This window comes from Pleurodeles waltl, chromosome 10, assembly GCF_031143425.1.
Source record: "Pleurodeles waltl isolate 20211129_DDA chromosome 10, aPleWal1.hap1.20221129, whole genome shotgun sequence".
Taxonomy (NCBI): Eukaryota; Metazoa; Chordata; class Amphibia; order Caudata; family Salamandridae; genus Pleurodeles; species Pleurodeles waltl.
In genome coordinates this window covers 299132976-299157188 of record NC_090449.1, presented here as the reverse complement: position 1 = coordinate 299157188, position 24213 = coordinate 299132976, and positions in this window count along the sequence as shown.

The window sequence follows — 24213 nt, the reverse complement described above, 5'->3', positions numbered from 1 at the left end:
GCAGGATCACATTGTGTCCGCCAACGGTGACGACTGCACTGTGGTGTTGCTGGTGCTGGTGGTGGGAGGCTCCTGTACATCCCCTGCACCCTCGGATGGATGCACTGTGGTGTTGCTGGTACTGGTGGTGGTGGTGGGGGGCTCCTGCACATCCCCTGCACCCTCGGATGGATGCACTGTGGTGTTGCTGGTGCTGGTGGTGGGAGGCTCCTGCATATCCCCTGCACCCTCCAATGGATGCACTGGGGTGGTGCTGGTGGTGGTTGTGGGACGCTCCTGCACATCCCCTGCACCCTTGGATGGATGCACAACCATGGTTGGTGGTGGGGGCTCCGTGATAGCTGCTGGTGCATGCTCCTTGTCCTTCTTGCCTCCTGGTGCAGCCTTCTTGCCCTTCTTGCCTGCTGGTGCAGGCTCCTTCCCCTTCAGTATAACTGGCCCGGAATCTTTTCCACCATGAGTAGGTGCGGATGGAACTGGGGCTGTGCACTGTGTGTCTGAGGTGCTTGGCTGGGTTTGTGATAGTCTGGCCATACGTGCAGGACGGTGGGGGGGTGGGGTAGGGAAGAGGTCAATGGTGGATAGGAAAAGTTTCTTAGGGACATTGGGGTGGGAAGGAAGAGGGAGAAGGAATGGGAGTGGAGGATGAGGGAGTGGTTTTTGGAGGTGTCTGTCTGCTGGATTTGGGTGCATGGGTTGTATGCTGTTGTGAGGTGGATGGCTGTTGGGTGTCTGAGTGCTTGAGTTTGTGTACTTTAGGAGGGGGGGACAAACACAGTGGGAGAGGCCACAGGGGATGTGTGCATGGATGTTGTGGAGGTCTCTGCCAGTGAGGTGTGTGTTCTGTTTGGTGTGGTGAAGATGCTGGTAGTGGATGATGATGTAGTGCATGCAGGTGTGAGTGTGGATGTGACTGGGAGGGAGGTGGTGGAGGGGGAGGAGGGGGAGACAGTGGAGGCAGTGGATGTTGTAGTGTCTGCAACTGTATGTTGTTAGCGTGAGTGCTTGTGGGATGAAGTGTGGTGCTTGTGTTTGCCTGTGACACTCTTGGATGTGTTCCTGTGTGCATGCTCGTCTGGCTGTGTGCTTGGGATGGGTTGGGGTAGAGGAGAATGGGACTGGGAAAAGGAAGTTGGAGGGGGGAACAGTGCAAACAAGGACAATGGCTGCCATCAGAGAGGAGGCCAGAGCCTGGATCGATCTCTGTTGGGTCGCCAATCCAGTGTGAATGCCCTCCAAGAATGCATTAGATCGTTGCATCTGGGCTTCCAGCTCCTGGAGGGCATTCAAAATGGTTGACTGCCCTACAGAGATGGATCTCAGGAGGTCAATATCCTCCTCACTCAGGGCAGCAGGGCTAACTGGGGCAGGGTCGAGGTGCCTGGGGCGAAGGAGATGCCCATTCTTCTGGGTAAGCAGGCACGGACAACTCGATGAGGGGCTAATGGGAGGACGGTGCTGGTACAGGGGTGGTGGATGTACCTGTCGCTGGGGTGGTCACAGAAGTGTCCACCACCACCAGGGAGCTTCCATCGGAGGAGGTATCTGTGTCTGAATTGTCCCCTCCAGTCTCCGCCGTGGTGCTCCCCTCACCCTCTGTTCCACTGGTGCCCTCAGCGTCGGTGGACTCTGCCTCCTGGGTCCTGTGGGATGCAGCTACCTCTGTCGCCCGTGCCTCTGCTCCTCCGCCAGATGATGCTCATGCACATAAGGACAGGATTACAAAACAAGAAAGGGGGGAGAGAGACAAGGATACACTGGGTCAATGGCTGCACCACCACCACCGTTGGCGTACACAGCACCCTCACACACAGGGAACAGGGCTATGCACTATGCATTGCACCGCCACTGATATTGCTAGTCACCAAGGCATGAGGAGGGGCACACACCGCCAAATGCAACACACCTAGGACCCATGCAGCCCTTACCAGTAGTAGATGCTTACAAGCTAGGTAGGCAGGATTATCCCTTCAGAACCCTAGACACCAGAGGACCTACGCTGCTATGTCAGGCCTGGCCTAGGGGCACCCACGGACACACATCCACCACCCAGATATCACCTCACCAGCCGTAAGTTGTAATGAATGCCACTGTACTCACGCCCTTGTGGCTGCTGTGATGCCCTCAAGCGTCCATCCAGCACTGGATAGGCCACTGCCAGTGTGCGGGACATCAGGGAGGTCTGGGTTCGACGGGCACCCCTTCCTCGTTGGGAGACCATTACTAGCTGGGCCTCCACTGTCTTCCATGCCCAGCGTCTCAGGTCCTCCCACAGGTTTCCGACAGTGGGTGCTCCACCTGCCATAGACCCCCAGGGTCCACACCTCCTTGGCGATGGCACGCCATATACCCTTCTTTTGATGGGCGCTGACCTGCAGAGGCAATACACACAGGAAAACACCATTAGACAAACAGTCCAGCCTGTTACACATATGGCCCGCCATACCCGTTTCCATCACCATTGGCACCCACACACAGCCCAGCACACAGTGTGTACACTGCAAAGAAGACATCCACCCCCTCCCTTACATCGAGGTCTTCACATACACAACTCCATGCATTCATGTTACATGCATCGTGTCCACAGTGTACTCACCTGTTGGTCTGGTGGCCCATAGAGCAGTCTGTACTGGGGTAGGACCCCATCCACCAGTCTCTCCAACTCCTCCGAAGTGAAGGCTGGGGCCCCTTCCCCAGTCACACGGGCCCTAGTAGGTTCCAGACACAGGTCACAGCAGCACATGCAGTGCAGGTCCTCTCCTATGGAAGGTCAGGTAGCAAGTGAGGAATATGATAGAAAGTGGCGGTCACGTCCGCAACAGTTCATACCGTCACCGCCGGCATAGATCACCATTGGCCACGGTACCCCGTAGCGGCCAATATAAACCAATGAGGAGTTGCACTGTGGTTCCCGACCGCCTCCCGCCACAGCGCACAACGTCAGCGGAATTACCTCACTTCTACCTGTCCCTCCACACAGGGCAGGTGGATGCCATTTCGGGGGGGGCAGCCCTATGGATTCATGCTGTGTCACAGGAGAAATAGGCACATACTGGACAATTCATACTGACCCATTACAGGTTTAAAGATTAAAAACTACTGTTGTGGCTCTAATGTTCAGTTTGTGACAGCCTCCTCACTCTTGTGTCCCTTAGATACCTACTGCTGCAGATGAATAGGAGATGGAGACATACCCCATGTTCAGACCCCTGGTAGACTTGGCAACACTGGAGGACAGGCACATTATCCTCACCTATAGACTGAACAGGGCCACAATTACAGAACTGTGTGCCCAATTGGAGCCTGACCTGATATCTGCTATCCGTCAGCCCACTGGGATCCCCCTTTTGTGCAAGTGCTATCTGTACTCCATTCCCTGGCAACTGGTTCTTTCCAAGTGACAATGGGTATGGCAGCAGGAATGTCACAGCCAATGTTCTCAATAGTGCTGACAAGAGTGTTGTCTGCCCTGATAAAACACATGTGCAGCTACATTGTTTTTCCCCAGATTGAGGATTTGGCCACAGTGGAGGCCGAGGTTTATGCAATGGGACATATCCCCACCGTAATTGGGGTGACTGATGGCACACATATTGCATTGGTCCCCGCCTGGCAGAATGAACAGGTGTTCAGCAATCGTAAGAGTTTCCACTCCATGAATGTTCAGATGGTATGCTTGGCGGACCAGTACATCTCCCACGTCAATGCTAAGTATCCTGAGTGAAGCCTTTGTCCTAAGGAATAGCTGCATCCCAAATGTGAGGGCCAACTACAGAGGCACAGGGTGTGGCTAACAGGTGAACCCTGGTTCCCACCCAGAAGATGTTGGTGTATGGGTATGGTGTGGGCCATATAGGATAGTGTGTGGCTAAATGTTGTCCCTCAATATTTGCAGGTGACTCTGGTTACCCAAACTTTATCATGGCTGCTGACACCTGTGAGGAACGCCAGGACAAGGGCAGAAGAACGTTAGAATGAGGCACATGGGCGTACCGGAAGGATCATTGATAGGACCTTTGGCCTCCTGAAGGCCAAGTTCCGGTGCCTCCATTTAGCAGGTGGATCCCTGTGCTACTCACCCAAGAAGGTCTGCCATATAGTAGTAGCACGCTGCATGTTGCACAACCTGGCCCTCAGACACCATGTCCCTTTTCTGCAGGAGGAGGAGATTGGAGATGTCCGTGTGGCAGCAGTAGACCCTATGGACAGTGAGGATGAGGAGACAGAAGATGAGGGCAACAGAACATCAGTTATACGACAATACTTCCAATGACACACAGGTAGGACAGTATAACTTTACATTTCAATGACTTTGCTTGTAATCTGTGTGGCAATGGCATGCTGATATTTTCCACCTGTATGCCCACATACTGTTCCCTCTGGCAATTCATTTAGCAGATGTTGGTGACTTCATATATACACCTGATGTGTTCTGGAGAGGGCAACATGCCCTGTGCTTGGTCCTGGGGAGTGCAAGGCCACAGTCTCTCAAGTGGGTGACTCTCCCACTGGTTCTGGAGGGGGCAACAAGCCTTGTGCTTGATCCTGGGGAGTGCAAGGCCAAAGTCTCTCAAGTGGGTGACTCGCCCACTGGTTCTGGAGGGGGCAACAAGCCCTGTGCTTGGTCCTGTGGAGTGCAAGGCCACAGTCTCTCAAGTGGGTGACTCGCCCACTCTTTCTGGAGGGGGCAACATGCCATGTGCTTGGTCCTGGGGAATGATGGGCCACAGTCTCTCAAGTGGGTGTCTCCCACACTCGTTCTGGAGGGGGCAGCCCACACAGCAGCCCATGGAGGCAGGATCACATTGTGTCCGCCAACGGTGCCGACTGCACTGTGGTGTTGCTGGTGCTGGTGGTGGGAGGCTCCTGTACATCCCCTGCACCCTCGGATGGATGCACTGTGGTGTTGCTGGTACTGGTGGTGGTGGTGGGGGGCTCCTGCACATCCCCTGCACCCTCGGATGGATGCACTGTGGTGTTGCTGGTGCTGGTGGTGGGAGGCTCCTGCATATCCCCTGCACCCTCCAATGGATGCACTGGGGTGGTGCTGGTGGTGAGACGCTTCTGCACATCCCCTGCCGCCTTGGATGGATGCACAACCATGGTTGGTGGTGGGGGCTCCGTGATAGCTGCTGGTGCACGCTCCTTGTCCTTCTTGCCTCCTGGTGCAGCCTTCTTGCCTGCTGGTGCAGGCTCCTTCCCCTTCAGTATAACTGGCCCGGAATCCTTTCCACCATGAGTAGGTGCGGATGGAACTGGGGCTGTGCACTGTGTGTCTGAGGTGCTTGGCTGGGTTCGTGATAGTCTGGCCATACGTGCAGGACGGTGGGGAGGTGGGGTAGGGAAGAGGTCAATGGTGGATAGGAAAAGTTTCTTAGGGACATTGGGGTGGGACGGAAGAGGGAGAAGGAATGGGAGAGAGGATGAGGGAGTGGTTTTTGGAGGTGTCTGTCTGCTGGATTTGGGTGCATGGGTTGTATGCTGTTGTGAGGTGGATGGCTGTTGGGTGTCTGAGTGCTTGAGTTTGTGTACTTTAGGAGGGGGGGACAAACACAGTGGGAGAGGCCACAGGGGATGTGTGCATGGATGTTGTGGAGGTCTCTGCCAGTGAGGTGTGTGTTCTGTTTGGTGTGGTGAAGATGCTGGTAGTGGATGATGATGTAGTGCATGCAGGTGTGAGTGTGGATGTGACTGGGAGGGAGGTGGTGGAGGGGGAGGAGGGGGAGACAGTGGAGGCAGTGGATGTTGTAGTGTCTGCAACTGTATGTTGTTAGCGTGAGTGCTTGTGGGATGAAGTGTGGTGCTTGTGTTTGCCTGTGACACTCTTGGGTGTGTTCCTGTGTGCATGTTCGTCTGGCTGTGTGCTTGGGATGGGTTGGGGTAGAGGAGAATGGGACTGGGAAAAGGAAGTTGGAGGGGGAACAGTGCAAACAAGGACAATGGCTGCAATCAGAGAGGAGGCCAGAGCCTGGATCGATCTCGGTTGGGTCGCCGAACCAGTGTGAATGCCCTCCAGGAATGCATTAGATCGTTGCATCTGGGCTTCCAGCTCCTGGAGGGCATTCAAAATGGTTGACTGCCCTACAGAGATGGATCTCAGGAGGTCAATATCCTCCTCACTCAGGGCAGCAGGGCTAACTGGGGCAGGGTCGAGGTGCCTGGGGCGAAGGAGATGCCCATTCTCCTGGGTAAGCAGGCACGGACAACTCGATGAGGGGCTAATGGGAGGACGGTGCTGGTACAGGGGTGGCGGATGTACCTGTCGCTGGGGTGGTCACAGAAGTGTCCACCACCACCAGGGAGCTTCCATCGGAGGAGGTATCTGTGTCTGAATTGTCCCCTCCAGTCTCCGCCGTGGTGCTCCCCTCACCCTCTGTCCCACTGGTGCCCTCAGCGTCGGTGGACTCTGCCTCCTGGGTCCTGTGGGATGCAGCTACCTCTGTCGCCCGTGCCTCTGCTCCTCCGCCAGATGATGCTCATGCACATAAGGACAGGATTACAAAACAAGAAAGGGGGGAGAGAGACAAGGATACACTGGGTCAATGGCTGCACCACCACCACCGTTGGCGTACACAGCACCCTCACACACAGGGAACAGGGCTATGCACTATGCATTGCACCGCCACTGATATTGCTAGTCACCAAGGCATGAGGAGGGGCACACACCGCCAAATGCAACACACCTGGGACCCATGCAGCCCTTACCAGTAGTGGATGCTTACAAGCTAGGTAGGCAGGATTATCCCTTCAGAACCCTAGACACCAGAGGACCTACGCTGCTATGTCAGGCCTGGCCTAGGGGCACCCACGGACACACATCCACCACCCAGATATCACCTCACCAGCCGTAAGTTGTAATGAATGCCACTGTACTCACCCCCTTGTGGCTGCTGTGATGCCCTCAAGCGTCCATCCAGCACTGGATAGGCCACTGTTAGTGTGCGAGACATCAGGGAGGTCTGGGTTCGACGGGCACCCCTTCCTCGTTGGGAAGCCATCACTAGCTGGGCCTCCACTGTCTTCCATGCCCAGCGTCTCAGGTCCTCCCACAGGTTTCCGACAGTGGGTGCTCCGCCTGCCATAGACCCCCAGGGTCCACACCTCCTTGGCGATGGCACGCCATATACCCTTCTTTTGATGGGCGCTGACCTGCAGAGGCAATACACACAGGAAAACACCATTAGACAAACAGTCCAGCCTGTTACACATATGGCCCGCCATACCCGTTTCCATCATCATTGGCATCCACACACAGCCCAGCACACAGTGTGTACACTGCAAAGAAGACATCCACCCCCTCCCTTACATCGAGGTCTTCACATACACAACTCCATGCATTCATGTTACATGCATCGTGTCCACAGTGTACTCACCTGTTGGTCTGGTGGCCCATAGAGCAGTCTGTACTGGGGTAGGACCCCATCCACCAGTCTCTCCAACTCCTCCGAAGTGAAGGCTGGGGCCCTTTCCCCAGTCACACGGGCCATAGTAGGTTCCAGACACAGGTCACAGCAGCACATGCAGTGCAGGTCTTCTCCTATGGAAGGTCAGGTAGCAAGTGAGGAATATGATAGAAAGTGGCAGTCACGTCCGCAACAGTTCATACCGTCACCGCAGGCATAGATCACCATTGGCCACGTTACCCCGTAGGGGCCAAGATAAACCAATGAGGAGTTGCACTGTGGTTCCCGACCGCCTCCCGCCACAGCGCACAACGTCAGCGGAATTACCTCACTTCTACCTGTCCCTCCACACAGGACAGATGGATGCCATTTCGGGGGGGGGGCAGCCCTATGGATTCATGCTGTGTCACAGGAGAAATAGGCACATACTGGACAATTCATACTGACCCATTACAGGTTTAAAGATTAAAAACTACTGTTGTGGCTCCAGTGTTCAGTTTGTGACAGCCTCCTCACTCTTGTGTCCCTTAGATACCTACTGCTGCAGATGAATAGGAGATGGAGACATACCCCATGTTCAGACCCCTGGTAGACTTGGCAACACTGGAGGACAGGCACATTATCCTCACCTATAGACTGAACAGGGCCACAATTACAGAACTGTGTACCCAATTGGAGCCTGACCTGATATCTGCTATCTGTCAGCCCACTGGGATCCCCCTTTTGTGCAAGTGCTATCTGTACTCCATTTCCTGGCAACTGGTTCTTTCCAAGTGACAATGGGTATGGCAGCAGGAATGTCATAGCCAATGTTTTCAATAGTGCTGGCAAGAGTGTTGTCTGCCCTGATAAAACACATGTGCAGCTACATTGTTTTTCCCCAGGTTGAGGATTTGGCCACAGTGGAGGCCGAGGTTTATGCAATGGGACATATCCCCACCGTAATTGGGGTGACTGATGGCACACATATTGCATTGGTCCCCGCCTGGCAGAATGAACAGGTGTTCAGCAATCGTAAGAGTTTCCACTCCATGAATGTTCAGATGGTATGCTTGGCGGACCAGTACATCTCCCACGTCAATGCTAAGTATCCTGAGTGATGCCTTTGTCCTAAGGAATAGCTGCATCCCAAATGTGAGGGCCAACTACAGAGGCACAGGGTGTGGCTAACAGGTGAACCCTGGTTCCCACCCAGTAGATGTTGGTGTATGGGTATGGTGTGGGCCATATAGGATAGTGTGTGGCTAAATGTTGTCCCTCAATATTTGCAGGTGACTCTGGTTACCCAAACTTTATCATGGCTGCTGACACCTGTGAGGAACGCCAGGACAAGGGCAGAAGAACGTTAGAATGAGGCACATGGGCGTACCGGAAGGATCATTGATAGGACCTTTGGCCTCCTGAAGGCCAAGTTCCGGTGTCTCCATCTAGCAGGTGGATCCCTGTGCTACTCACCCAAGAAGGTCTGCCATATAGTAGTAGCACGCTGCATGTTGCACAACCTGGCCCTCAGACACCATGTCCCTTTTCTGCAGGAGGAGGAGACTGGAGATGTCCGTGTGGCAGCAGTAGACCCTATGGACAGTGAGGATGAGGAGACAGAAGATGAGGGCAACAGAACATCAGTTATACAACAATACTTCCAATGACACACAGGTAGGACAGTATAACTTTACATTTCAATGACTTTGCTTGTAATCTGTGTGGCAATGGCATGCTGATATTTTCCACCTGTATGCCCACATACTGTTCCCTCTGGGAATTCATTTAGCAGATGTTGGTGACTTCATATATACACCTGATGTGATCACAACAGCCAGCTATAGGTCATTAATCTATGCTCATTCTATGTACAGTTAATTTGCAATGTTTGCACCTGTTTCAAAAATACATATTTGATATACATGACATACTCGAAATCGATTTTTGTCAAAGGGTGTTTTTTGAATTGCTAACATATAGGGGCAAAGTGCAATGGAATGAGGTGATGATGGAGGAAAGTCCAGAGTATTGTTCCAGTCTGTTTGTAGCACAGGTGCATTGTCCAAGGGGACATAGGAAAGGGAGCAATGGCAGTTGAAGGTGGACAGAGTGACTGAGTGGGACACATGGGGGACAATCAGCAGAGTCTAATTTCCTGGCGGGAGTCTTGGCAAGTGTTTTTGGCTTCTGTCTGGATTGCAGGGAACATTTGCGGGGTGGTTCACCTTCTGCAAGGGGAGGGGTGCTGGTGGCCTGGGAATCCTGTGGCAGGGTCTCCTGGCCAATAGCAGCAGCGGAAGTGGGGGGCAGTTCAGATGTCTGGCTAGTGGCAGGGGCCCACTGGTGTGAGACTGCCTCCCTCAGAATGTTGGCCATGTCAGCCAGCACCCCTGCTATGGAGATCATGGTGTTGTTAATGGCCTGCAAGTCCTCCCTGATCCCCTGGTACTGTCCCTCCTGCAGCAGCCTGTTCTCCTGCACGTTGTCCAGAATCTGGCCCATCGTGTCCTGGGAATGTTGGTAGCCTCCCAGGATCTCAGAGAGTGCCTCTGGGAGAGTCGGTTCCCTGGGCCTGTCCTCCCCCTGGCGCACAGCACTCCTCCCAGTTTCCCTGTTGGCCTGTGCCTCTGTACCCTGAACCGTGTGCCCACTGCCACTGACCCCAGGTCCCTGATTGTCTTGTGTGCGAGGTGTGGCCTGGGGTCCCTGTAGAGGTGGGCACACATCTGATTGACGTGTCATGGGGACAGAGGTGTGGGTACGCTGCGTGGGTGCTGGGGTGTTGGATCCTGATGGGGGAGACTCTGTGGTGGTCTGTGACTGGGCTTGGGTAACCGGCTGTCCAGTGGTCCCTGATGGGTCAAGTAGATTGTCCAGATCCTAAAGACCAGAGTTACTGTCATCACTGTGGGCCTCTTCTGTTGGGGAACTGGATATTGCTGGCACCTTCTCTCCGGTGACATTGGCTGGGGTACCTGTGGGGATGTAAATGATGTGTTATGGTTACTGTGTCTGACATATTGTACATCTGTGGCTTCCACTCTATGGTTGGATTTACCCTGCCAGCTTTCACTTGTGTATGTTAGTGTATGGTGGGATTGTTAATTCCCTATGGTGTGCATGCTTTAGTGATAAGTGTCCATGCAGGGCTGTGAGGGGTGTCCCTGCAATGGTACAGCATGCATGGATTGTCATTGGGATGAGTGAGATGTGAGGGTGGAGTGTGTGGGATGTAGTGGAATGACGGGGGTGAGGCTGATGGCATGCAGGTATGGGGGGGTGATAACAGTAGAGAGTTGACTTACCAGAGTCCAGTCTTCCTCCAACTCCGGCCAGGGCTTCAGTATGCTCCTTCTATGCTGTGAGTTGTGGGGGAGGAGGTGGGGGTCCACCACCAGTCCTCTGAATAGCAAGCTGGGGTCTTGCTGCTATGGAACGTACCTTCTCCCGTACGTTGTTCCACCTCTTCCTGATGTCATCCCTAGTTCTTGGGTGCTGTCCCACTGCGTTGACCCTGTCCACGATTCTCCGCCATAGCTCCAACTTCCTAGCTATAGATATCTGCTGCACCAGTGCTCCAAATAGCTGTGGCTCTGCCCTGACAATTTCTCCTCTGTGAAACGGGGGGTGTTTGTGGTGCCATGGGTGTTATGTGAGGTGTGCTGGTGAGGGTGTGTTGGGTTGTGTGATGTGAAGTGCGTGAGTGGTGTATAGGTCTGAGTAGTGTGTGGCTCTAGTTGTGTCAGTGGTCTTGGTCTCTATCTGTTGGCAATGACTTGTACCAATAAAGGGTTGTGGGTAATGTGGGTGTGTGTTTTATAGTGGTGTGGGTGTGTGGGTATGGTGTGTGTATGGGTATCTGGTGTGTGTTGTTTGAACTGGCCAATGTGGTGTTGTTTTGTATGTGGGTGTCCATTGTGAGCGCGACGGTATGTACCGCCGATGGTTTACCACAGTTGAATGTCTGCTGTGGTGATTTGTGAGTCATAATGTGGTGTGCGTTGTTCTGTTGGCGTAACGGTGTGGGTTTTGATACTGCCACTTTATCACTGACCTTTGGTCTGGCGCATTTGTGTGTGTGGCTGTATTGTGTCGGATTGGTGTGTGTGTGTGTGTCTTAATATGGTGAATGGATATCCGCCACTGTAAGTTGGCGGCCGTCAGCGTGGCAGTAAGTGGGATTCACCACTAATGTCATAATGAGGGCCTCCATGTATGAACTGCCAATACACAAACTCATGTTGCACTCTCAACTCATGTTGCACTCTCAACTGGAATTATATTAATTTGAGCATCCAATTTTTTGAAGTGTGACTTACAAAATGTAATTAGTCTGGTATTCAGCATAATTGCCAAGGAATTGAAACTGGCGATCACTACTTGCCTGCATGTGCGTATGGCTCTCTGGTTAAAGGCAACCTTGAGATATTTTCTACGTTCTTGCCGTAAGCCTTGAGTTCCCGACTCCACTGCCACATAAAAGGCAAGTAGAATTAATGTCAGAGCTTACCAGTGGAGCAGAGTTTAGACCCCCTGGAAAAAGACCAAATTGATATTTGATTAATTAGTCTTTTTCTTTTTTTGACCAGCCCAATTCCAGATACGACTGACGTTTTAGAGTTTTGTACTTGTTTATTATAGCCCAAGCATGAGATCTACCCACAAAGAGACTCTTGTCCCCGACACAGATTTTCTTTTCACAGTACGATTAATAATTAATTTAAAAGCATCAGGTGGTAATGGCTTTTCCCACAGTGAGCGGGCACCCAGATCATCAAGAGCCTGATCTAAATATAGCCGTGATTGGGGTCCTCGGGTTCATACTAATCTCTTTCCAGAGTGCTTGACTTAACCTGTTTCCCTTAGCTTGTTGTGCGAGCTTCCATATTTTAATGTAGGCACCCTGCCTTGCTATTACTTGGTTAGAGTAACCAAACTCCAGCCTAATTTGGGCCTGTGAGACTTTCATTGGGAGATGGAAAAAAGCTCTGAAGACTTTCTCGATTATCCCGTTCAGAATAATACAGTCCCTACCTCTCAAAGCTTCGCTACCATAAGTAACACTTGGGATTCATTTGGAGGTTAACACTTGTAACAGTGGTCTGTAGGTAGGGCCATGTAGCGATCTTAGTAGGGTACGGAAAGCGAGTAGCAAGGTGTTTCCTTTTCTGGTTAAGTCAAGTTTCTGAGGAGTAAACAACACCTTCTCATCAAATAGAACCCTCAAGTACCTGTATGTTTTAACTTGTTCAAGTATTTGGCCTTGGAGGAACCACTTATGTGATTTATGTATTTTGCTGCTTATTTTCATGGTTTTTGACTTCTTATTTATTTCCAATCTGTTTATTACTGCAAATTGTGACAGTTTCACTATCAGACATTGTAGACCAACTTTAGTATAACTTAAAATGACTATGTCATCCGCATAGAGCAAGTTTGAGATGAATAGCTCACCGATCTTTGGAGGGTGAGCATTTACCTCGTCTAACAGGGAGAACACATCCGATACAAAGAGGTTAAAGAAGTAAGGCGCAAGCACACAGCCTTGTTTGAGACCGCGTTCGGTCCCAATTTTTCTTGATAGGAAGGAGCCGTCCCCAATTTTCACTCTAACCCATTTATCTTTGTACAGTATAGCATCTGTGTTGCTTTCAATAACTTCGCCGGTATACCCCAGAAGGTTAATTTTGCCCATAACTGGCTGCGTTATACTGAATCGAAAGCGGATTTAAAGTCCACGAAACATAAGTACAGGGATTGTTTTTTTCTGTTTACATTTATCTATAATGGTGGTAAGTGAAAGAATGCTTACAGCTGTTCCCAGCCCGTTAATAAAGCCTGTCTGACTAACTGGAATAATGTTATTTCCTTCAACCCAGGCTCGAAGATCTTCCAAAAGAGAGCAAGCATAGTATTTTGATTCTGAGTCAGTTAGAGTAATTAGGCGATAATTCTTGGGGTTGGTACGGTTGCCGCCCTTAAAGATCAGGTGAATACTGGCCCCCTTCCAGGAGTTTAGAATAATTTCGAGCTCCAGTGAGTTATTATAAACCGCTACCAGCCTCTCTGCCCAGAAACCTGAGGTTGTTTTATGTAAGGCATTTGGGCCCCCATTTGGGCCAGGTGCCCCACCCGGCCTGCTGTTATTGATGAGTTTGGTAATCTGAGCAACAGAGAACATTTGTTTGTTTTCTTCGTTAAGCCTGTGGCAGGTTAGCTTATCACCAGTTTGCTGGCCATGAGTCTCTAATGGCCTCCCTGTACAGGGCTCCACTTCTTGATAGTTTTTATCTTGGTTAAAATATTGGGTTAAAAAGTCAAACCAAGATGATTCGGAAATATCAGAACTAATCAGGATTGTGGAGGCTTTGTTTAGGTTATTTACCATTGACCAGAATGCCTGAGATCTCCTTTGTTTACTTAAAAATAGGGTCTTTGCCCAGAAGTCCTGTCTGCTACATACTTTTTTTTCCCCCATCTGTCTCCGATCTAAGCTATTTATAGTCTTGAAATCCGTATGTAAACAGGGGTCGAGAGGGTGCTTTTTTGCCATTCTTAATAATCTGTTTCTCTTCTTCCTTAGTTGCGTAGTAACAGCTGTTGTTTTTAATAATTCTCAGTTTTTTAGCTTTCTCGCATTTAAAACTGGTGAGGTTTATGGGAGGTGTCGGAGAAAAACGTGGTTGCAAACTCTTCCAGGAATACTGACCATATATTTATTGTATCATCAATTAGATTAGATATGAGTTTATTAAATAGTGCCTCTGAGTTTTTTCCAATAGTTTCAATTGAATCTCTTCACCATCAAAGTTTCTTATAATTGGTTGAGATAAGGTTCCTGGAATAAGTTGCAGCTAGTTTGTGCTTAGGATAACTATGACTGATCTCAATACTTTACACCCCATGGTCACTTAACTCAGTCGTTACTATAAAATAAGAGGAGACTAAGGCTACAAGGGGCAATGTAACCGGTGCATAATCAATTAGGAATTGCCTTCCAAAGGCGTAGTGGGTGGCCGTAGGAGAGATATCCTGTTGATACCTTCCATTCAGAATTCTAAGATCAAGCGCCTCTAGATTCTTAACAAAAGTAGCCACCTTGACATCTGTAGTGCCGCTGGCTATATTTCCTAAAGATTGCTTTGGGACTGACCATTTAAAGTCCTGCTGCAAAATCTGTTCCTCTCTTTCATAAGTTTGCAATAATTTCATATTAAAATCCGCTGCAATTAATAGCTCCGGGGAATCTGGTTCTTGGAACCCGGCTAAAATTACTTCAACAAGTTCGGAAGACAGAAATTTCTTAGAATGGGTATCAGGATGTACATAAACGTTTATTATCAGAAGGGGTCTCCCTCTCGTTTTATGCCAGTTTATCACTCTTACTACCAAAAGGTCTGCATGTTCTTCTTTTAGCTGTGTAAAGGTTACTTTCAACCCAGCTGCAATAAATGTCGCCAAACCTCCCTTCAGGCACCCAAAATTCTTCACCTTATTGGCTGGGGAAAAAAAGCCCAAATAGCCATCAATTGAGAATGGTTTTGGTGCCCAGGTCTCCTGACGCAGAACAATTTGAAAATCTTTTAGTAGGGTTAGATCTTTGCGTTGATTGTTAGTGCTAATCCCGTTTATATTCCAGGAACAGATGTTTAGTAAATTACAAAGATGTGGCACTTTGGAAGAATTTAATAAGGTGGAATATTGTTAGGGGCTCCCGCCATTATCAAGAGCAGCTGAGAGCCATCCTAAATTTAATTGGCCAGATCCCCGCCCCTTGTCCAGTGTATAGCTTAGTGGGTGGTAGATGGCCGGTGTGGAATTTCCAATTGCAGTTTTCAAAATTGAATAGGGTTTTTGAACTTTGTTCTTTACAGTGAATACTGACATCCGATTACCTTAATCCAAGGGCTCAGGATAACCGATCTGTTGGGGGATTTTTAGGTCAATTCCCCAAATGTAGAAAAAAAATTCTCCTTAAAGACCCTGTTGGCGACATGTGATGAAAACCAAGTCACCAGAGTGGATTCTCTGGTGGAGCTGTTTGCCGACTTTGCCGTGACTATAAATTCTATGTAATCTTTATCTACTGATATTGATCCCCAAATGTTTCCTTTACCAACTGGTGTTTTGGGTGAGATACCCAGGGGGTGATTCGCCCCCACCTCATCTACTTCCGGTTCAATGTGATCCCCTTGTTGATATTCCAAATTGCACCCAGTTGAGTCATTTATAGTTGGACAGATCGGAATATAGAGGTGCCCTGGGGTTTTGAAAAACTGAAGAATGGAAGATTTTCCATGGATACTTGTTGACTCCCCTTGATCCACATCTGGGCCAGCGTTCTCCCCCTTTCCTTATTCAAAGCTACCTTTGCTTTTTATTGGGGAGATGGGATGAGAAGGGCTCTTTGATCTTTGGTGGAGGAAAAAAGAGCTTCCACTGGGTCCGTCAAAAAGTCTAATTTATGTTGCATTTATACTTCCTTCCGACATATACGTGCAATAGGAGAAATCAAGGTCGGGCACTCTTCCATGGTCTTTTTTTAATGCGCCGCCACACCTCAACAGCCAAGGGGCATGAGCACGCAAAGATCTGTTAGTTGAGGGGGATGGAGGGAATGAAAGAGGAATTTGTTGTTGTTGTTTCCCACCACTTTCCGGTTGCAAGCTGCACCCCTGAACAGGGACTGCTTCCGCAACCCACAAAACACAGATCAACACATCAGCTGCGCTGAGATTCACAGGGGGTTACTGCCGTGTCCGCCACACAGATCGCTTAGGTCGAGGTGGCAGGGGAGCACACAGAGTGGTCCAAGCCACACCAGGACCTAGCCTGGCTGCTTCCGCGCCTCTCTGGTTCTTCCCTAAGACCCTGCCTCTAACGCCACAGCCATGCACACCGCACCCGCCTTATATTGCCGTGGGTCTACAGTGCGCACTATCTGTCCTTGCAATGCAAGTCATTGTTGTTGTTCGGGCCAATCGGCCAATCTATGAGTGCCTTCTTCTGATATTCTTGAGACCCATATACACTCTTACATAGCCTTGCAGCATTGGATCGTTAATTGATCTGTCCCTTTCTTTTTTTGCCCCTTCTGTCCACAAGTTGCCGAAGTGCCAAATGTGCTAGGGATGCAATGTTGGTACTGAAGCAGTACAAAGTCATGGGGGGTGTAGCAGAAGCAAAAGCAAGACAGGAGATTTTATTAAGGCAAAGGATGGGGCCTCAAAAGATAGGCTGGGAACGTGCAGTTGTGGTGCAATGATGATAAAAATGAGCTGCACAGGATCAATTTCTTTCTCCACCCAACCAGTCTGCCACCACCAGAGAACTAGGGGCGGGGGTTGGAGGGAGGTGAAGGGAGCCAGGGTCGGCTTGGGGATCATATTCCAGGTCAGATCAGTTCAGCTCCAGTCAGTCCAAACCGGTTAGGAGCCACAAGGGTCGCGAATCGCAAACCCCTCTACTTACCCCCAACCTGACCACTTTCTGTTGTCTTTTGCCACCCTGCCGCATTGGCACCTTACTGCACTGCCTCCTATCTGTTATGCCATAGTTCTTTGACATCACCGCCGCCCCTGAACACTTCTCTCCTTGGCTGGAGTGGGTTTCAGCTGTGGTGTCCTCCGGCTCCCTTCTCTGCCTGGTGCCGCACGCAGCTCTGGGGCAAGAGTGATCCTCAGCGGTCTTCTTTGCCTTCTTTGCCGCCCGGTACTCGCAGCGCCCGCAGCTCCGCGGCTCCACTGCACAGCAAGACCACTGCACTAGAAACACTCCCCTCGTCACTCCTCATCACTCCTCTCGTCCATGCCAGACCATGTCCTCTTTGATCCGGAGTCTGTTTTCCTCTGTCAACAATATTGAATGTGAAAAGGTTCCCATGTTTCCACGGCTCTCTGCAGAAAAGCTTCATGGCGGAGCACTCAAAGACATTGTTTTTATAGTCTTTATTGGAATATTAACATACAAGACCAATTAAAACTTGCATAACAATTACATATTGGATCTCCCAACCCTGTTCCCCAACCACCCACACTCTACCATAGCAAGTTACAATCATTTAAGGAGCAAAAAAAAAATAGTGTGAGAACATTCAGAAATAGTCTACGTTCAGCCACCTAGGTCTTCATCTTTTCTGCAGACCGCACAAATTCTTGCACATCCAATGTATCAGCATCTGCCAGTAATTGTGGGGTCTTAATGTTGCCCCCCCAATGTATCAACATTGTCTCCACAATCGTGGGCAGTTAATCTAGGGAGGTCTAGCATCCGGGGGTTCGAGTAAGTCAGCAAACATAGCAGCCCATGTCTGCAAATCGTCTGCTAATTTATTGTCCTCCTACAAGCCAGTGGTTAGCCAGCCTACATTTGGCTAGAACTAACTCCAACTCCAGGAAATTTCGGCTCAGGCTCTGTTCCCTGTGGACAGGAAGTAAGCCTTAATGCAATGTTTGGAATCCCTTTCGACCACCCAACCTGTGGCTGTTTTCAACCGATTTACCACTTTCTGCCAAAAGGTATTGAACGCCTGGCATCCTTCTAACGTATGTAGAAAGTGCGCTTGTTCAACCAGACTCGAGGACAAGAAGAAGTCCTCTCTGGGTAAATAATAGTGTAGCATAGATAGGGTTAAATATACTTGGTGAATGACATTATATTGAATCAGTTTAACTCTTGCATTAGCTGTGGTGGTCTGTACTGCCGAATGTACAGTTTACCACTACTTTACTGTGAGTTGTTCCCATGCACCTCCTGCCATCTACCCTGTACTTGCAGCACGCTCTGGGGAACATCAATCTATGTCCTCCTGCCATATTTAGCAGTGTGACTAGGGTACTAGACTGCTTAGGAACCTCAGGGAAGGTGGGCGATATTCCACGAGCAGTGCGCCATTTTGGCAAATTGTAGAAATTGCCCTCAACTAAGATTAAAGGTCTCCACTGCATCCTAGAGTATATTAAATCTGCAATTTGGAAACAGATCTCGTAGTGTAGTACAGCCTCCCACTCGCGGTCTATCCCTTGCCATCATGTGTGTTATTTGGAGGAATGGGCTGCAAGGACCATATGGGCATGTCCAGCACATATGGGCGCGACTGAGCACTCGACGAACCACCCAATCCCATGCTTTACAGACCTGGTGTAACTCATAGGGGGCTGAGTTGGGGACTCTCGTCCACACATCAGGAGTTCAGGAAGGGTGTGTTGCCATAGGTGCAATAAAGTAAGTGTTTTTCATAGTTTCCCCCCTTGTCCAACCAATGCATTGCATGCAGCAGCTGCGCTGAGGTAATAGAGCTCTAGATTAAGCAATTCCAGCTCCCCTCGGTTCCAATTTTAACATTGCCAGACTCACTCTTTTCCTCCTGGCTCTCCAGAGTAGTTCGACAATGAGCTTGTCTAGTTCTAGAAAATACTTCCTGGGGATATCAAACAACGCACCCTAAAACACAGAAACACATCAGGGTAATACTATAATTTTCACTTGTGCCACCTTACCCATTAAGGATAAGTGAAGCGTATTCCAATACCTCACCGAGGGCGGAATACCTTCCAGGACTCTGCCTATGTTCAGGGATTCAAAGCCCCCGCCTCCCTTGCAAGCCTTATGCCAAGATATCTCACGCTAGCGGTCTCCCATGGGAGGAGTAATTGTGGAAGCTCCTAGAAGACCTACCGGGACCAATTTTGATTTGGTGGGATTGACATGGAGTCCCGAGACCTCTCCGAACTCTGCAAGGGTCGCCAGCAGAATAGGGACAGAATACCCTGGCTGCCACAAATAAACCAATGCGTCATCTGAAAACAGAGGGAACACATGTGGTCCCCCCTATTGTCACTCCCTAGCCGCATAGCACAGAGTGCAACCGACTCATCAGTGGTTTCACAGCCAACACGAATAATAGCGGTGACAATTGGCACCCCTGTCTAATCCCCCGCTGAAAGAGAAATTGAGGCGACACAGTCTTGCCAACATGTACCCTCGCCACGGGGTCTTTATACAGCAGCTGCACCCACCTGATAAATACCTCTCCCACTCCGACTTTACAGAGGACATGCCATAGATATTTCCACAGCAGAGAGTACAATGCCTACTCAACATCAAGTAGAGCTAGTGCTCAAGGTTCATCCCCCCGTTCGGGCGTGCACAGTTACAGAGACTGCTGTCGTAGGTTGCACAAAGTATTTCTGCAAGGGATAAAGCCACACTGGTCTACATGCACCATTGCTTGCATGTGTTCCAGTAACATGTTTGCCAGAAGCTTGCTGAGTATTTTGGCATCCACATTAAGCATGGAGAGGGGGGTGATACGAGGAGACCTCTTTGACATCCCTATCAGGCTCAGGTATCATGACTATGAGTGTCTCTTTCATCAAATCTAGCAGTCGCACCCTCTGGAAGGCCCCCTGATTCACCACTAGCAAGTGATCTGCCAAAGAGTCATCTTTTCTTTGATAAAACTCGGCTGGTAGGCAGTCAATCCCAGGGGCTTTAGAGGTTTTAAATGCACGGATCGCTGACACTATTTCTTCCTTAGTGAGAGGAGCATCTAATTGTATCCTGTTTTCCTCAGTCAAACTGGCCATCTGTAAACCTACTGTCCCATAAGCTTGATTGGTATTGCGTGGTTGCGCACACACTCTCTGCCAATGTTCTACAAACCTTTTGGTTGTGCTCTGTTGGGATCTCACCTCCTGATCCTGGGGGTCCCTCACTAACATCACAGGGGCCTTCTGGGTTTCAGTATGGAGCAACATGGCCAACATTCTAACAGCCCTATCACCTTCTGCATAACAGTGCTGCCTGTGAGTGGTGAGCACGTATTTATTGAGTCTGCCCCTCGTTTCCAACAGTTCCCTCTTAGTATCCTATTTCTCCAGCTTTTGGGGATTCACCACCAGTTCTTCCTCCAGCACCCCAGTCTTTTCTCATGTAAATCTAACATGTCTGTAAGCTGCATTTTCACACTGTATGAAACCTTCATGCATTCCCCCCTCAGGACCACCTTAATGGCGTCCCACATCGTAGCCTCAGTGCCAGTTTTCCTCAAAGTAGTGATCTAATACTTCAAAAACATTATGAGCAAATATGGGGTCAGTTAGGGCTTCCCCCGAGATCCTCCAAAGTGGGACTCCCTGAGCCCTCCTAATAGTCTTATAGGTAAACAGCAGTGGGTATGATCAGATGTATAACCTGCCAGATAGGAGATAGAAATTACATCTTGTGCCAGGTTGCCAGTCATCAAGCAATAGTCTAACCAGCTATACGTCCCAGTCACTGGTGTGAAGTCTTGGAGCAAATGTCAGGAAGACCAAACTCCAGCATTACCTCACACAGTGCCCCTGTAATTCCTGGCTTTGTGTCAACTCTAGGGGGATTGCGATCAAGTGCATCATTTAGCACACAATTAAAGTCCCCAGCTACAATCACTTTCAGGCCAATTTAATACGTAGCAGCCCCATTACTGCTTCATAAAAATCTGGCCTGCCTACATTAGGGGCATAAATGTTTATGAGGCACAGCTCCCTGGCATCCAGCATACCAGATACAATGACGTACCTACCTTCTGGGTCAACCACCACCCTTGAGGCTGAAAATTGGATTCCTGCAGCCACCCAAATTAACACACCTCTTGCATAGCTAGAATAAAAAGTCACAAACATCTGTCCTCTCCATCGTTTGCGCAACTGCCCAATGCAGTCTCCCCACGTATGTGTTTTTGGAGGGGTGCAATTGAAATTTCATACTGTTTCAAATACATGTATTCCCTCCTCCTCTTCACAGGTTGTCCAAGACCTCTCACATTCCAAGTTAAACATTTCCAGTTCTGATCCATCTAGTATTATATGTGATGCAGAACACCTTTCCTCCAACCCATTCCGTCTCTCCACACTTCACATTCACTCCATACTGCCAGTCTGTATTATAGCTATGCATGGCAGACCACATCTTCCAACCCAAATATAACCAATCAACAGGAAAACAAGAACCCAACACCACATTCCTAGGCAGTGTGTTCAAACAATGTAAGCCCAGCGGTGCATGGCTAAAAGTCAAAGCCCACCACCCCATCCATCCCACAGAGGCAGAAGCCTCAACCTCTATGTTGCATTTCTCTGAGAGCCCAGCATCACGCCGGTGCAGCAAGGCTAAAGGCACTGGAGCTATACCGCAGGAACACAGCCCTCTATCCCTCCTGGCGAGCCACCATTGAGTCCACCAGCCGCCATTTCACACAGTCAATTTTGTCACAAAAGATCATCAAAAAGATAATATGATGGATCCCCCTTCACAAAGATGTAAAATGTGAAACAAGAAAAAGCAAGAACAATACCCCCCACACACACACATATGAGAAGAGCAATTGCACCCTCCCTACAGTATAAGGCCATATACAGCGACTAGAATCAGGATTTTACATTACGGTCCCATCTGCAACAAACAGTTGCAGATCAGAGAAGTCCATGGGTCTCTAGTCTCTTGGTACCAGCAGTCAAAATGGCATCTAGCGGGGTCATCAGCACACAGGGCCAAACCACTCCCTGCATCGTCAATCCCCATCACCAGGGCAGCTGTGTTTTCATGGCGCTCCTGAGGTCCCTCGTCCATGCTGTCACTGAGGCTATCTCGGTCACCCTGGTTACGGTGGAAGGACTCACCAATGTCCGGCACAGAACTGGAATCCTCAAGAGTACCATCTGGGAGGATCACTATCCTTCCAGTGTCGTGGGTTAATTTTAGTACCTTGATTGGCACATATATTTTAGCTTAGCTCAGGCCTGTGGCCTGTACCCTTTCACCTAGGTAATATGCTCTGTTATTATTTATTAATTTAAGAAAAGCTTACTTTTTAGTGGAGATGTTTATTTATTCTAATCAGCTGCTATTCTCGAGAGCATTGTTATTATTACTATTCACAACATTTCTCATCGTGTTTCTGTCACAAGCTTGACAAGGAATAGTACAAGACCAACACAAGATAATGTTTGGCATTGCTGCCACAAGAGCATGCACACAGTGTAGCACCTAGGCACATGCCCACTTCAGGCCTATTTCTCAGAACAAAAGCATGCTTTTCTATAAAACACCAATTCCAAAATGGGGTTGAGTGGGGTCCTTCTGACCTGGATTTCCATCTATGCTGCATGCCATTTTCCAGCAAGATCTCTGCCTTGTTTCTGCAAGCCAGCTAAGGAGATAAAGTGCAGAGCTTCATTTTAAGGTAATGGGGGGTGGATGCTTCTCTCATGGACTTAGATTGGGCTATCACCGCTGTGCTCTCACTAGAAGTTAGATGCTAGGTGTTAGGTAGTAATTCTAAATACATGTTTATTGCAATATGTTGGGATTGTTCATTTTTTTCTCACTAACCATCACAATCCCAATTTTGTTATGCTCATTATCCTAATAATTACATCTCATATATTTTATCATAGATTGCAGGCTTTTCAATAAATACTTTGAAAACCACCCTGCATCTCTTCATTGCCTGTGAGTGTGTATGAGACCTTTTGCTAATGAGAGAAACTGGTGAAATCTGTTCACCGCAACTTCCCTGAGAGGTTACTAGAGTGTCATGCAATAGGTTGCCACAAGCCACCTTTCCTTCTTGGGTTGGGTGAGGTGCTGCTAGTAAGCGTTAGGGTTGGGCCGGCAGCCGCCAACTGGTGTGAGAATGACTCAGTCACCCACAAGTGGTGGCACTGCTGCCCCGAATCCAGCAATCTCGTTTGAATAACGAGAGTCCCGGAACACTAGTTTGCCTGGCCCCAGTCAGTGCCTGCGATCCAGCTGGTCTCTGTTGCGATCTTGGGCTTCTCTGAGGAGCAGCCAGGGTGTCGTGTTTGCAGCCTGATGGAGTTTTCCGTTTCTCTCCCCCCCCCCAGAGTGTCCTGCCAGTCATTGGCCCCCTCTGGGGTATCAAAAAATAATACTTTTCAGTTGTGCTGGACTCTGATGCTGGCTGGAAACATCAAGCTATATTTGAGATCAAGGTCATACATTCACTTTTCTGTAAACAGAAAATGTTTCCGAAGTTCCTGCACTTTTCGGGTATAATCTGGAAAAATCATACTTTTTTGCCCTTCATCTAGCGTTGCTCCATGTACCCAGATATCTTATAATACAGAGTCACGATCTCTGTAGTTGAAGAGTCTGGTGATGAGGAACCGGGGGATTCCCCCGGTTTTGTCTCAGGCACCAAGGCACAGTGGGCTCATTCTCTTATGAAAAAGTTTGAGTTTCTGGGGTTTCAGAATGGTGGTGATCCACTCCTCCAGGAACAGCTTTGCAGACTGTCCTTGCACTCTCTCAAGGAAGCCCACAAAGCACAAATTATTCCTCCTTGAACATCCCTCTGCATCTTGTGTTCGGTCCTCCGGTCGAGCGGTGGTGGTGCGGCGTACCACCACTGTCTTTTGTAGGGTGATCACTTCCTGCTGGAGCACTACAACATGTCCATAATCCTCCGTCACCCATTCTGATATATTCCTGAATGTGGCCCCAAATAGGCCTACCTCAATGGCCAGGTATCTATTTTCACGAACATGGCCTACTTCGAGCTAGTGATAGCTGCTATAATGTCCGTCATCGTTGGGGCACCTTTGCCTGCGGGCAGATCCTGTTCATTAGGGGCCTCCACTGACGCCCCCAGAGGCACAGGATGAATATAGTTGTCCATTTTGTTAGTCTGCATCAGCATACTAGGTTTGTCTTTTGCCGTGTTGTAATGTGCAGAAATCTAACCAATTACCAGCACCCTGGGCGAGGTCAGTAGGCACCACTGTCACCCTCTAAGGCCGTTGCACCAAGAAACAAGACGAAGGGG